The sequence below is a fragment of the Saccopteryx leptura genome, chromosome 8 (assembly GCF_036850995.1).
Source record: "Saccopteryx leptura isolate mSacLep1 chromosome 8, mSacLep1_pri_phased_curated, whole genome shotgun sequence".
Lineage (NCBI taxonomy): Eukaryota > Metazoa > Chordata > Mammalia > Chiroptera > Emballonuridae > Saccopteryx > Saccopteryx leptura.
The window spans coordinates 9501998-9516034 of NC_089510.1; positions in this window are offsets into that span (position 1 = coordinate 9501998).

Consider the following 14037-nt stretch of genomic DNA (forward strand, 5'->3'; position numbering starts at 1 on the left):
TTATCTTTTTATTCATTTTTTTTAAGTAGAAAATAAATCAACTCTGGCAAGTTGGCTCAGTGTTATAGCGTTGGCCCAGTGTGTGGATGTCCTGGGTTCGATTCCGGGTCAGGGCACACAGGAGATGCGACCATCTGCTTCTCCATCCTTCCTCCACCCCTTCTTTCTCTCTCTCTTCCTCCTCCCACAGCCATGGCTCAATTGGTTCGAGTGTATTGGTCCTGGGTTCTGAGGATGGCTCTGTGGAGCCTCTACCTCAAGCTCTAAAAATAGCTCCTTTGTGAGTATGGCCCATATGGGCAGAGCATCGGCCCTGAATGAAGGTCGCCAAGTGGATCCTGCTCAGAGCGCATGCCAGAGTCTGTCTATCTCCCCTCCTTTCCCCTGGAAACAGAAGGGAAAAAAATGAATGGAAGTAATTCTACTTTTTTAATTAGAGTTGAAGAAGATTGTCAGATGCCCGTCACACAAAAAGTTTTAAGAAATATTTCCTCTGAACAGCATGTCTTTCATTGAAACCTAATGTGATTTTGAAAGAAGAAACAAACAAAGAAAAGTACTACTGCCACAGTTTTGATATCTCTAAGATCTACCAAATCTTTCCCCTATGAAACTCACTTCTCCTCTCTTTTATTGTGGCCATTCTTGAGCTCAGAAACTCAGGCACTTGTCACCCAAACCAGTGTCGCAGTGGCTATCATGACCTCATGGCTAGAAGGAGGGTATGTTTAGAACAGGCTGGGGGACAGGCATGCCAGGCAGGGGGAATGGTGTGCACAAAAGCTGGGAGTTGAGAATAGGCACACTGTCTTTGGAAAATAGCAATGAGACCCCAGTGGATAAATGAAGAGTTTGTGAGTGGATTGGTGGGTTCGATAAAGTGGGGCCAAGTAGAAGGTCTGACATGTCAACCTGAGGGGCCCTCAGTTTACCTAGGATGTCATGGAACCACTGGGGTTTCTGAGTATCAAAAAAACAAAAGGTGCCTGACCGGGCGGTGGTGCAGTGGATAGTGTCAGACTGGGATGCGGAGGACCGAGGTTGGAGACCCCAAGGTCACCAGTTTGAGCGCCGGCTCATCTGGCTTGAGCAAAAACCTCACCAGCTTGGACCCAAGATCGCTGGCTTGAGCAAGGGGTTACTCGGTCTGCTGAAGGCCCGCAGTCAAGGCACATATGAGAAAGCAATCAATGAACAACTAAGGTGTCGCAACAAAAAAAAACTGATGATTGATGCTTCTCATCTCTCTCCGTTCCTGTCTGTCTGTCCCTATCGATCCCTCTCTCTGACTCTCTCTCTGTCTCTGAAAAACAAAACAAACAAATTTTTTAAAAAAGGTGATTAAAATTTTAAAAAGACATTCGAGGGCTAAAAGCAAAAATATCAGTTTTAATGCTGTTGTTTGTATATGAAATGAGAAGAATCTGGATTAAGACAGAAATAGTGGGAGAGAAAAGATGACAAATGAGAGACCTACGTATTAGGGGTCTCCAGAGAAACAGAACCAGGAGAGTTCATAGATGGAGAGAGAGGGAGAGGGATTTAGTCTAAGGAATTGGCTCACACAGTAATGGGAGCCGACAAGTTCCAAGGTCTGCAAACTAGACCCAGGAGAGTGGATGGTGTGAGTTCCAGTTTGAAGGTGAGTAGGATGAAGACCCAGGAAGAGCTGATGCTTTAGTTCAAATCAACAGCAGGAGAAGATCAATGTCCCGGTGTGAAATGGATCAGACAGAAGGCGTTCCCTCTTACTTCTCCGGAATCAGTCTTTTTGCTCTGCTCAGGCCTTCGACTGATTAGATGGGGCCCACCAGGCTGGGTGGGACAATCTGCTTCAATTAGTCTACCGTTTCAAATGTTCATCTCATCCAGAAACACCCTCACTGACACACATAGAAGAATGTTTGACTAAAAGTCTGGGCATTCTGTGGCCCTATCAAGTTGACACATAAAAATTAACCATCATACTTTCCAAAGGAAAACCATTTCACTATGTCCACGTGCAAGGAGCATGTCCACAGGTATTTCCCACCTCCGGGAAGTCACACCTCCTTTTACCTCAGACACAAGCGTGACACTCTTCTGTGACACAAGGGCCACGGCTGTGACGTCCACCACTGAGCCCTCGGGCAGGTGTGAGAGCGATGGCCGGCGCCCATAGATATAGAAACATCTGTCTAGACACACCTGAGAACTTCCCAGTGATCAGCTGTTATTGTGGTCTTCTACCCAATTTAAAGATAAGGAAAACCGAGGCCAGGAATATTTAAGTAACTTGCTCAAAGTCTCATAGCAACTAGCAGCACAGGCAGGACCAGAAAGGGAAGCAGGTTTCTGAGCACCAGCTATGGACTAGGCCACGAGCCAGGTTCTTATTATCCATGACTGTGGTTCATGTTCACGGTAACCCTAGATGCTACTATTATTATCCCCATTCTGCAGATGAAGAAACTGAGATCTAGAGAGATGAGAAATCTTGCCCAAATTAGACAAGGAGACTCGGATTGGAGCTCATGTCTGTTTGACTCTAAAGTCCCATGCTGCGTTTCACTGGTGATGACAAGTCACATGAGCGCAGAGGGAAGAGTTAAAGGTGACCAAGGACAGCGAACCAACCCAGCACAAATAACTGGAGTTAATGAGCCAAAAAAATTCCAATTCACTCTTTGGCGTCGACGAGCATCACGTTCTTTCCCCCACGGCTCAGCCCTGCGGTTGAGCCCAGGCCTGTCTCCTGACGCTTTCCTCTTCCGTCCCGCACACGGGCCTGTGTGCAAACGCTCGCTGCTGCTGGGAACCCCCAGAAGGGCTGGGCTCTTTTGATCACGACAGAGAGGAACTCAGTGTTAGCAAACTGAAAGCAGAAATCCCAGCTGTCAGAGAAATTCACACTTTGCATGATGCCGACTCCCTCAAAAGCCAAGCAGCCCTAAGTCACCAGCTGGCTGACTAATTAGTGGAAGATTCTTTGCACGGAGAACTCAGAATGAGCCTCCAACAGTAAAAGCAAGGTCAGCTCTTTGGAATCGCCTTTTTTTCCTCCCTTACAGGACACATCTCTAAACGGGAACGCTTTGTGAGCAAGCTTCACCGGGGTCTTCAATTTCATTTCTTCGATGTGGAGAGATCAGTGGATGAAGAGAAACAAAAGCATTGGAAGTTCCCTTAGGAGTCCTGTCCGTCCTTTCTGCTGGCCTCCCGCCACGTCACCCTGCCGGGGGAGGACAGGAACCTACAACCGGGCGGGATGGGTTGGGGTCGTGTTGTTCAGGTTCCCCCGAAATGAGACGTCTGTTCCCTCTCCTCACCTACGGGCACCTACTTTTCCCCAGAGTCCTTTATATGATCCTACAGTCGAGCTACCCAAACAATTTTTAAATTCCCCAAAGCCGCAGCAGACGTTTGTATGACGTCAAAGCGCCTGGGCCCCCCTTGCAGAAAGGTGTCCTGTGCCAGCCGGTGAGGGCTCCCGTGTTCCTCCAGCGCCAGCCAGATGCGCCCTGTCCACCTTTGTCTGCACTTCAACTTACACGTGACAGCGGGCGCTCTTGACCGCCCCTCCCCCCCCCCCAAGGAAATAGTTGGTGTTCTCAGATTCAACCTCTGACTGGGCTCTTCTGTCCACACAGACTCCCTCGGAGACTGGGGGGCACCGAACTGCACGCCTTTCAGAGGAGTCTGGGTGTGGAGGCACGATCCTCTCTCTCTGCAGCCGGTTTACCCCGTCCCTGCGGGCCTGAGCCCCACGCGGACCCGGTCGGAGGAGGGGGAGGGCAGTCAGCAGACAGGAGCTGCAGCCCAGAGCACGGGGCAGGGCGGTAGCGAGAGCAGCAGCTAGGGCAGCGGCCGACCGGGAACCGCAGCCAAACGCCGGGAACACGAAAGCTGCTGCCGTCCCCGTGATAACGCTGACTTGGGTCTGATTTTGCCTCCAAGCTCCAGCGGTGCAGGAACTGAGCCCCGAAGCGGTGTCAGGTGGCTGCGGCCGGCCGGCTGGGAGGCCGGGCCACCGCCCAGTGCCAGCTAATGAACTGGCCCGAGAGAAAGGAGACAAGGCTGAAGAAAGCAGTGAGTCATGCCCCACCTCTCCCTGCCAAGGGCTGATAGCCTGGCAAACAATCGGAGCGGCGACAATTACCACCAGTCCTCGGCCCCTTGGTTTTGGTGGCGCTGATCTATGCCACAGTCTCCAAGCCCTGGCGGACACGGAGAGGGCAGAGGAGACATTCGCCTCTGCGTGCGGATTTCCACAGTGTAGGTACCGTCTCAGCTGCTATATCAGAGACAATCCGTCACAACGAGGCTGTGAGGGCTTCCCTGTGAGGTTGTTCCTTTGTAGTGGACACTCCGCATTGTAAAAGACACTTTTTCTGTTCTTCTTTGTCTCAAGCGGTGATTCACATAGCTATTACTCCGTGCTTGTGGTCATGATTATAGAGCAGAAGGGTGGCTTCATTTCTATTTAAGCAAGCAGCCAGGCTCAGTGATCTTTTTGAAGAGTACCATACTTGTTACCAAAACCATGTGTTTTACAGAATGCTTAGTAGTAAGGGCAGCTCCAAAATTTCTACGCAGCTGGGGCTCAGGGCCCTGATATGTTTGGAAATAGGAAGCCGGACACGGCGTTCGCACGGCCCTTTTCAGGACCTGGAGCAAACATCATCCGACCCTCTCGGGGTGAGCAGGGACTGGAGTCCCCCCACCCCTGTGCCCTCACTGCTTAGCTGAGTCTAAGATCTGTCATCTTTTCCCACTCCTCCACAGGGAGAGTTTTGTTTACGTTTAGCATTTTATGCTCAAATCAGTTTTTCAGTTGATTTCCAGTATGTTTGTTTCCACCTACAATTTCCATCACGGTCATGAGGCACCCTTGACTCCTCTCTTTTGAACCCCCCTCTCCCTGGGCCATCCCCCTCCCCCCCAGTCACAGATTAACGGCAGGGCCGTCATCTCTCTCCCCTAGACCGTTGTAGAAGGCTCCCACCTTCCCCGTCCCCCTGCCGCCCGCAGGCTCCCTCCTAATGCGTATTCCAGCCAGCGGCTCCCTTCTTCACGGACCTCTGTGCAGTCCACTCTGACTTCCTTCACATGACGCCTCTGGGCTGCGAGGGTGCGGCCCCCCTTTCAAACCATTTTCAGCAAAACGAGAGGCGTTCTTCCCGTTGGGGCGGAGGTGAGCGAAAGGAAGGCTTTTATTGTAAAACACCTCCGTGCCTAGTACTTGCCGCACACATCGGCGTTCGGCGGCTGCCCTGCTGCTGACTGGCTTTCAGGGAGAAATCTCGACGCCCAGAGATAAGGATAGTCATTTATTTGGTTCTGTCCAGAAATGAGCTTTCTTAGGCTCTTCCCAAGGTCAGCCCGGCGAAAGCACAGGGTTTCAGATCATGGCAGGCCACACAGCAGCACGCCTTCCCGGGTAAATGCCTCTGACATCAGACACGGGCTTATACTACTTCTCGGCGTTATGAAAGCTTTGAAGGACTGGAATAAAAATAGCCAGTCTAATTATCCACTCTGTTCAGAAGCTCATGACTCAAGGACAGGCCTGTTCGACAGCAAGAGGGAGAAACCCACGTGGGCCCCACTGAGCCCCGTCTGCCCTAAACGATGCGTTGTGCACTGGGCTTTGTACTTGACGACTGAGGCCTATGGGGGGTACTTCCTCCTTGGGCCTTGAGACCCCTATCAGTCATTTCTTAAAGACGGAAGGTGACAGCAGGCACACTCTTACTCTGATGAGGAGAGACCCAGGCAGGCCTCAGAACGAAGTAAACATGGAGGGGCCGGCTCTTGGCAAAATGCTCAAGAAAATGTGTTTTGTGTCCTCGGCCACAGACTCCCACATAGGATCCTTCCATGACGCCTCACCAGAGTGATGTGGGGACAGTACGGGGAAGGTGGGCAAGGGGTCCACGGCCACAGCCTCTCACATAGGATCCTTCCATGACGCCTCACCAGAGTGATGTGGGGACAGTACGGGGAAGGTGGGCAAGGGGTCCACGGCCTCAGACTCCCACATAGGATCCTTCCATGACGCCTCACCAGAGCGATGTGGGGACAGTACGGGGAAGGTGGGCAAGGGGTCCACGGCCTCAGACTCCCACATAGGATCCTTCCATGACGCCTCACCAGAGCGATGTGGGGACAGTACGGGGAAGGTGGGCAAGGGGTCCACGGCCTCAGGTAGTCGGATGACTTAGCACAAGCAGACGCCATCCGGCCTGTCCCAGACCACTGCCTCCCGGGTCCCGGTCAGCCAGCAGCCTCCACTTCCAGCCCCTGACAAGGGGAAGCCCATGATGTCTGCCTTTGTGTCCAGGGCTTCCGCCTCAGACCTGCTGCTTGCGCTTCTCTCTGGGCAGCCTGCTCGTGGGAGTCAGCCCTGCAGGTGTGGCAGAGATGTGTGCTCAGGCTCCTGTGGGGGCGCATGCGGACGCCTTTCCTTTCTTTCTTTCTTTCTTTCTTTCTTTCTTTCTTTCTTTTTTTTTTTTTTGTATTTTTCTGAAGCTGGAAACGGGGAGAGACAGTCAGACAGACTCCTGCATGCACCCGACCGGGATCCACCTGGCACGCCCACCAGGGGGGCGATGCTCTGCCCCTCCAGGGTGTCGCTCTGCCGCAACCAGAGCCACTCTAGCGCCTGGGGCAGAGGCCAAGGAGCCATCCCCAGCACCTGGGCCATCTTTGCTCCAATGAAACCTCGGCTGTGGGAGGGGAAGAGAGAGACAGAGAGGAAGGGGGGGGGGGGTGGAGAAGCAAATGGGCGCTTCTCCCATGTGCCCTGGCTGGGAATCGAACCCGGGTCCCCCACACGCCAGGCCGACGCTCTACCACTGAGCCAACCAGCCAGGGCCGCCTTTCCTTTCTTGTGGGAGTCAGCCCTGCAGGTGTGGCGAAGATGTGTGGTCAGGCTCCCGTGGGGGCTCATGCCGACGCCTTCCCATTCTCGTGGGAGTCAGCCCTGCAGGTGTGGCGAAGATGTGTGGTCAGGCGCCCGTGGGGGCTCATGCGGACGCCTTCCCATTCTTGCAGACATCTGGACTCCTGAACCTCTGCTTGCCCTCTGGGACCAATGCCCGTCCCTGTGGGGCACCTCCTAGTCTGGGCACCACTTCACCCCGACTCTACTCCTGGACCACTTCAGAGCTCAGCCTGCCGTGCCCAAAGCTAAGGCTTCCACTGGCCCTTGCCAGTGACTCGCCGACTCAGAACAGCTCCGGGCGCTTGTGGAGCCATGCGCGATGGCGCTACCTCTCTGAGCCGTGCACGTGGGACCTGCATAATGTGCTTCAGAGATGGGGTTAGCAGAAGGGGGCGGGGCCGGCGTGTCGCAAAGGACTGAGGGGCTGTGGGCGAGGGGAGAGAGTGGCACGACAGAGAGGGCCTGTGGGGGACGTCGCCTGCCAGCCCCGGGGGTCACAGATGTGTCTGACAGTCCCTGCTTGAGGCCTGTGTCCCTGGCCAGGATTGGAGGCAGCTGACTCAACCAGTAACACCACTCCTGAGCCTCTCTCCACCTGGTGCTCTCTGGGGGGACTGGAAACACCCTTGAACTTGAAGCAAACAACCTCCTTTCCTCCGTGTCCCACAGCCCTTCTCCAGTAATGACCAGGGTGCAAAAATCGAGGCAGAAAGCCTCAAAAAAAGTAAACAAACAAACAAACAAAAATGTCGCCAGCCACAAACAAGGCTCAGCTATACTGCTCACAAAAATTAGGGGATATTTCCAAAATGAATAGAAAGCGATAAAATGTCCCCTAATTTCTGTGAGCCGTTTACCTTGTGCACCTGTGTGTCGTTCGACATGGACATCGCTCTGCACGTTTACAGAAGGAGAGCAGAGAGGACCATGGGAACTGGGCGGTCAGAACGGAGCCCTGATCCTTGGATCCTGAGTCATAACCTGAATGAATAAGCCCCAACCCCGTGCCCTGGAGGCGAAGGCCTCCCGCACGATTGCAGGACTGACTCCAAAGCCCCTCCTGGCGGGAGGTCAGAGCCAGCAGCCCTCGGCTCACAGGCTCCGCTCTCTTTCCCTCTCACGAGCCCCAGCAGACCCCACAAGCAGATCCCAACCCGAACAAGCGAGGATGCCAGGGCTCACTTGAACATTCAAAGATCAATGCAATTATAAGCATCTTTGTACTTTCAACAGACTGCTTCATTATTAATGGGAAATTAAAGCCTGTTCTGAGCTCTCGCAATCTGGTAAGTGTCCCGTAATTGTATTTACTGCTACTGCCCTGAATTTGAACACTTGGGAACAGAGATAATAAATAAAGGATGTAGCAGGTCCTCAGCATGATTCCTTTCAAGTGGGACAAGGGTGGCTTTGAAGGGCTTTGCCGCTTGATTGAGACACCTGAATTCTCTGAGCCTTAGCTTTGTGTCACCAAAACAAGGATGGTTACACCTGCCACCTCGGCTTCCACTCTGCGTCAGTGCCAGTCTCTTCACCAAGGCATTTACCACGTAGTCGGTCCATCCCCGGGGCAACTGTGCCTGTAGGAAATGACATACCGCCCACCACTATCACCAGCCACCTTGCTAATTTAAAGTCAGAAAAGACTGTGACAACTCTATGAAATTCCAAGCCACTCAGATCAAGAAAGCTGGAGCTGCCTGACCAAGTGGTGGCGCAGTGGATAGAGCGTCGGCCTGGGATGCAGAGGACCCAGGTTTGAAACCCTGAGGTTGCAAGCTTGAGCGCAGGCTCACCGGCTTGAGCATGGAGTCACCAGCTTGAGTGTGGGATCATAGATACAGCCCAAAGGTCATGAGCTTGAAACCCAAGGTCGCTGGCTTGAGCCCAAGGTCGCTGGCTAAGCAAGGGGTCACTCGGTCTGCTGTAGCCCCCCCGGTCAAGGCACATATGAGAAAGCAATCAATGAACAACTAAGCTGCCACAACTATGAATTGATGCTTTTCATCTCTCCCCGTCTGTCTGTTGTTCCTGTCTGTCTGTCTCTCACTAAAATAAAAAATCATTTTTTAAATAATTTTTTTTTTAAAGGCTGGAGTTCATCCTGAGATTACTCTAGTATAAACAAATTTATATCAGAGCTATCCTGGCCAAATGAGTAACTAACAATCCCGCTTTTAAAGGCATCTAGTTGTCAAGCCCATGAACGTCCTTGCTGTGCTATTCCAGAACTTAAATAACGACAAGAACAGTTCAAGTTCTCTCCTGTTCCGCGCCTAATGCCCTCACACTGCTGGGCGTGCTCTTTCCTCCCGCTCAGCCTGCCGGGAAGCTCAGCACGTTAACCTCTCCAAACATGAAATCACAGCAACGAGCAGACACAGTGCTCGCTCGTCTGTTTCTTCGCAGGTCATTCGTTTCATCCTCACAGCAACCCCAGTAAATACCGTTCTAAACCCCCCTCACAAGCAGGACGCTGAGGTCGGAGGCCACACCCAGGCGGAGCTGGGATCCGCCCCCGGCCGTCTGGCTCCAGGGTCCACGCCTACAGTCGCCTCACACCGTTTTGCCTCTCACGTAGTTAAAATCTCTGCCAGGCATGCTATTTGCAAATTTACTTTTTTGTTTGTTTGTTTGTTTAAGTGATTCCTGAAGAAAAGCCAGAACTTTTTTTCCTCATTATTTAACAAATAAATGTAAGCCCAAGATCAAGACTTTCAGAAAGGGTCTTTGGTCACTGATGAAGAAGAGTCCTTGCCACTGCCAGACGAAGCCAGCTTGGGTCCCCTCGCCGTCTAACTGCCACAGAGCGCAGCACCCAGCCCCGGAGCGGCAGCAGGAGCCCGCTGGCCAGTGTGAACACGCAGGAGACCACCCACGTGGACTGAAGAACCCAGCGGAAGGGTCGTTTAGGTTTGTACCGCATGTTAGAGGCCCTCTGGCTGTTCCACGTCATTCACTAACTGCGCTGGGCAGAGAACGGTGGCTCAGACTCTACCCGCCTGTCCTCATTACACACAGCACACACCTGCACGCAAGCACACACGCATGCACACACACAATTCCTTTTCATTTCCTTATTGTAAGCCACTACAATAAGTTCCTGTTTGGCCTGTCCTGTCTCCCGGGACTTCTCATAAACAGAGAACTCCGCTGTCCTAATTGTCCACCTCCCTAGCACATTTCCAAGCCAGAACCAGAAACTAGAGAATGCACATAATTTAAGTACATAAAATGTACTTGATATCTATCATCTAGTGAGCTATCATCTAGCTAGCTAGCTATCCAAGGCGGACGTGGATTTCAGGTCACAACCTTAGTGGTTTCAAATAGATAGCTTTATGTTGTCTCCAAATAACCAAACGTAGTGTGTTACGTGGAAACAATCTCAGTCAAGGAGGGTTTCTTCTTTCTTCTAAGCGGCTGGGGGAGGACTGTGTGCCCCGACATTGGGTTGGAGGGGGTACCCGGTGTGGGTCATTATCCACCCACGGAAAGAGGCATCTGCCACCGTCCGGGAATAGAGCCCCTGGTGGCCCGGAGCTCGGCTTCCTCGGGGGCTCTGCCAGGCTCTCATGCTGCCCAGGGCACAGCCATCACTGAGCTGCCGGGCTGGGCACCCAGGGCTCCCACACGGATGGGGGATTCCAGGGGCTTCTGCTTCTAACCTGTTTCCCAACCTGAGAGTAGTTTGCTGGGGGAAGGGAGTAGAGATGCTCACCGCTCAGATCTTATGACTTCACCTAGTATTTTTTTTTTTTTTACCCTCCTTTGTACCGCCTGCCCAGAGCCTCGGCCTGCGGAAGGGAGAGTGCTGGAAACCCCTCTCAGGCCACACGAGAGTTTACCTGACCGGTCGCTGCTGGCTGTCCAAGTCTCTTTGTTTCCCTCTCCCCCTAACCTGTAAACTTCCGGGGGGGGGGGGGAGAGGGGCGAGGAGTGGAAGAGAAGACTTCCTCTTTCTTAATAGGATTCTTCGATCCCCCAGCCCTCCGACTTCTCAAACACAAATGCCTTTTCTCTGCTACAGTAACTTGAGGCAAAGAGGTCTGTGCCCAACTGACACGGTGGGGACCACGGGAACACAACACGCAGGGTGTTGTTCTCATCCGGTCGCGTGTTCCCATACGGGAGTGCAGAACAAATGCCTGCCGCCTGTGTCCCAGTGTGATATACACGTATATGTATTCAGAACACAGGGACTATATGTAAGCATAGAGGCATGACTCACCCAATGTGGTTTTAGCCCATCAAGTAGAGTGCTGCGACCAGCACGGGGGAAGTGACGACCTGAGTGGGGGCGATGGAGGATGAAGGAAAACACAGAGACATAGAGAGAGTTTGGGCCAGGTGGGACAGTGTGCTCTGATGGGGACACGACTCCGAGCCTGTTTCCAGCCTGGTGACCTCTTGGGGCTTCGAACCTGGGTCCTTTGTTATCCCAGTCCGACACTCTATCCACTGTCACCACTGGCCCCGCTTTTGGCGTCAAGGCCACGAACAGCCTGCACGTGGTTTCAGTGACCTTGCCCTGCCAGGTCCCTCGAGGCCCAGGAGGGCCCTTCCTCCGCCCTCAGCTGCCCGTGGGCCGGACACATTCATTTGCAGTGGCTCTCTACGGGACAGCTATGGCTGGAAGGAAATCCATGGATGAATACTTCTCTCTAATTTTTAAATAGTTAAGCCACAAGCATTTTATTTATGTTTATAATTTAGGGTTTGTAGGATATTGGGAGAAATGGAGATACAGAAGATGATGGTTGATGGCCAGATAGGTAGATAATAGGTAGATAATGATAGATGACAGATAGATAGATAGATAGATAGATAGATAGATAGATAGATAGATAGATGATAGATAGATGATGGATAGATAGATAGGTAGATAGATAGATAGATAGATAGATAGATAGATGATGGATAGACTTCTCATCACCAGTTACAGAAGAATTTCTGACTCAAGCACCACTCTGGAACAGTTAACTCACCACAACCCCAGCCATGTCATTTAACTTTATTAACAGTCTTATTCCATCATTAATAAGAGCTTTTAAAGTGCTCAGATACATGGCAGATATAAAATCACAGATCTCAAATAATGAAGTTGATTGTGCTTGAGGTTTAAATAGTGGTTTCTTCGTGAATAAGACACTTTTAAATACTAATCAGGCAGTGAAGAATTTACAGTTCTTGTATCAAATGCCACGGTTTCAGGACATTTTTCTTGGCATGAAATTGCCATCACGCTTGATTCAGACACACCTAGAAAAAAGTCAGATCTTATAGGATCTTTCTATACAAACTTCATGCAAAAGGAGCGTTGGGGGAAAATAGCAAATCCATCTTAGATTGGACTGATCACATCTTTAACTTAGCACTACTGACTACTTTAAGTCAAGAATTCAATTTATTTCCCCCTAAACATGCAAAGGAAATATTCCTCCTGTGGGAAAGGAGAGGGGAGAGATGTGACAGCTTCTGGTTACCTGTGTCGAGGGGGCAGGACAGCTATTTAGAGAAAAAATACCCTGTTCTTCTGACTAGCCTGAACTTTGAGAGGGAAAACTCCTCTTTCAAGCTGTAGAACAGGCAATTGTTTTTATTTCTGAATATGTAAACACTGTAAATTCTAAACAATTAAGATTTAGGGAAAATGCTCTGGCCAGATAGTTCGGTTGGTTAGAGCATCGTCCAGAAGCACAGAGGTTGCCAGTTCGATCCCCAGATAGGGCACAGACAGGAACAGACTGATGTACCTGTCTCTCTCTCTCTCTCTCTCTCTCTCCAAAGCCAATAAAAAAATATAAAAGATTTAGGAAAAGTGGTTTTGGAGGAATTACTTGGAGGGGTGATAGGCAGAATCCTGGGGAAGTGCCCTGAGGTAAGGGTTGCCAAATTTAGCAAGTAAAAATGCAGGACATCCTGGTCAATTTAGATAACTAAAATTAGATAATTTTAGATAACTAATATAAGGCAGTCACAAATATTGCACGAGATATGACTAAGCTAGAATTATGTGGAGACAAAGAGTGGCCCCTGAGTGAACGCTCAGTGGGAATATGGGTGCCAACCAAAAGAGGAAACAGGTGACCCCTGCATCCACTGAGCCCTGGGCGTGCCGGCCGCAGAGCGTAGCTGAGAACCTGCTTCCTCCCACAGCACAGCGGTCCTCAGGGGCCCTGACAAAGCCAGCGGCAGACAGACAGACGGAAACAGTGCCCCTAACCTGAGCCTGCCTTGCCGCTAGCCTGAGCAGCCTGGCACAGCGACCCAGTGCCAGGGAGGGATGAAAGGGGGAGCAGCAAGCCCGGGAGCCCAGGGTGCCCTTTCTGTCACGCCGCTCTGGGACCGGGGTTTAAGCCACCCTAGCGCACAGAATCTGTTCTCGTGAACCTCCTTGGTTTCTGTGCGTTTGTAGTTTTCATTTTCAGTCTTCTTACGCTTTCCTCTTATTCCTCAGGCAAGTTTAATTTTTGAAAATCCCAGCATTTGTCTCTATGTGATTAACATCTAGGTCTTTAGTCTTGATCATCCTCATCAATCCCTCTTCTCTGTGGCAACCAGAGTGTCTCTCTCTGGTTAAAATTAACCATATTGAGGTATATTTTATGTGTAACAAACGTCGCCATTTTATGTGTATATGCATGAATTCTGTGCATTTTGAAAATGTGTACAGTTGTATAACCACCACCACAATCCAGATTACAGGACATGTGCATCCCACCGAAAAGCTCCTTCGCGGGCAATCTGCTTCTCCCGTACCTGGGCCCTGGCATGCACTGTTCTGTTGGCCGTCACTACAGGCTGGCCTTCTCTGGAATTTTCTATAACCGGAATTATATTGTCCGTAGTCTTTTGTGTCCAGCTTTTTTCACTTTGCATAATGCTTTTGAAGGTCATCTCTGTTGTTGTATCAGGTGTTCATTCCTTTACACCACCTTCCATATATTTTATTAGATTAATTAATATCTAAGTGTTTCATGATTTTAGATGCTTATTATGCAAATGTTATTTTTTATTTTGATTTCTAATGTTTTATAGATAGCATATAGAAACAGAATTTGTTGTTTTATATTGACATTGAATCTTGCCAAGTTGCTAACTTTTTTATG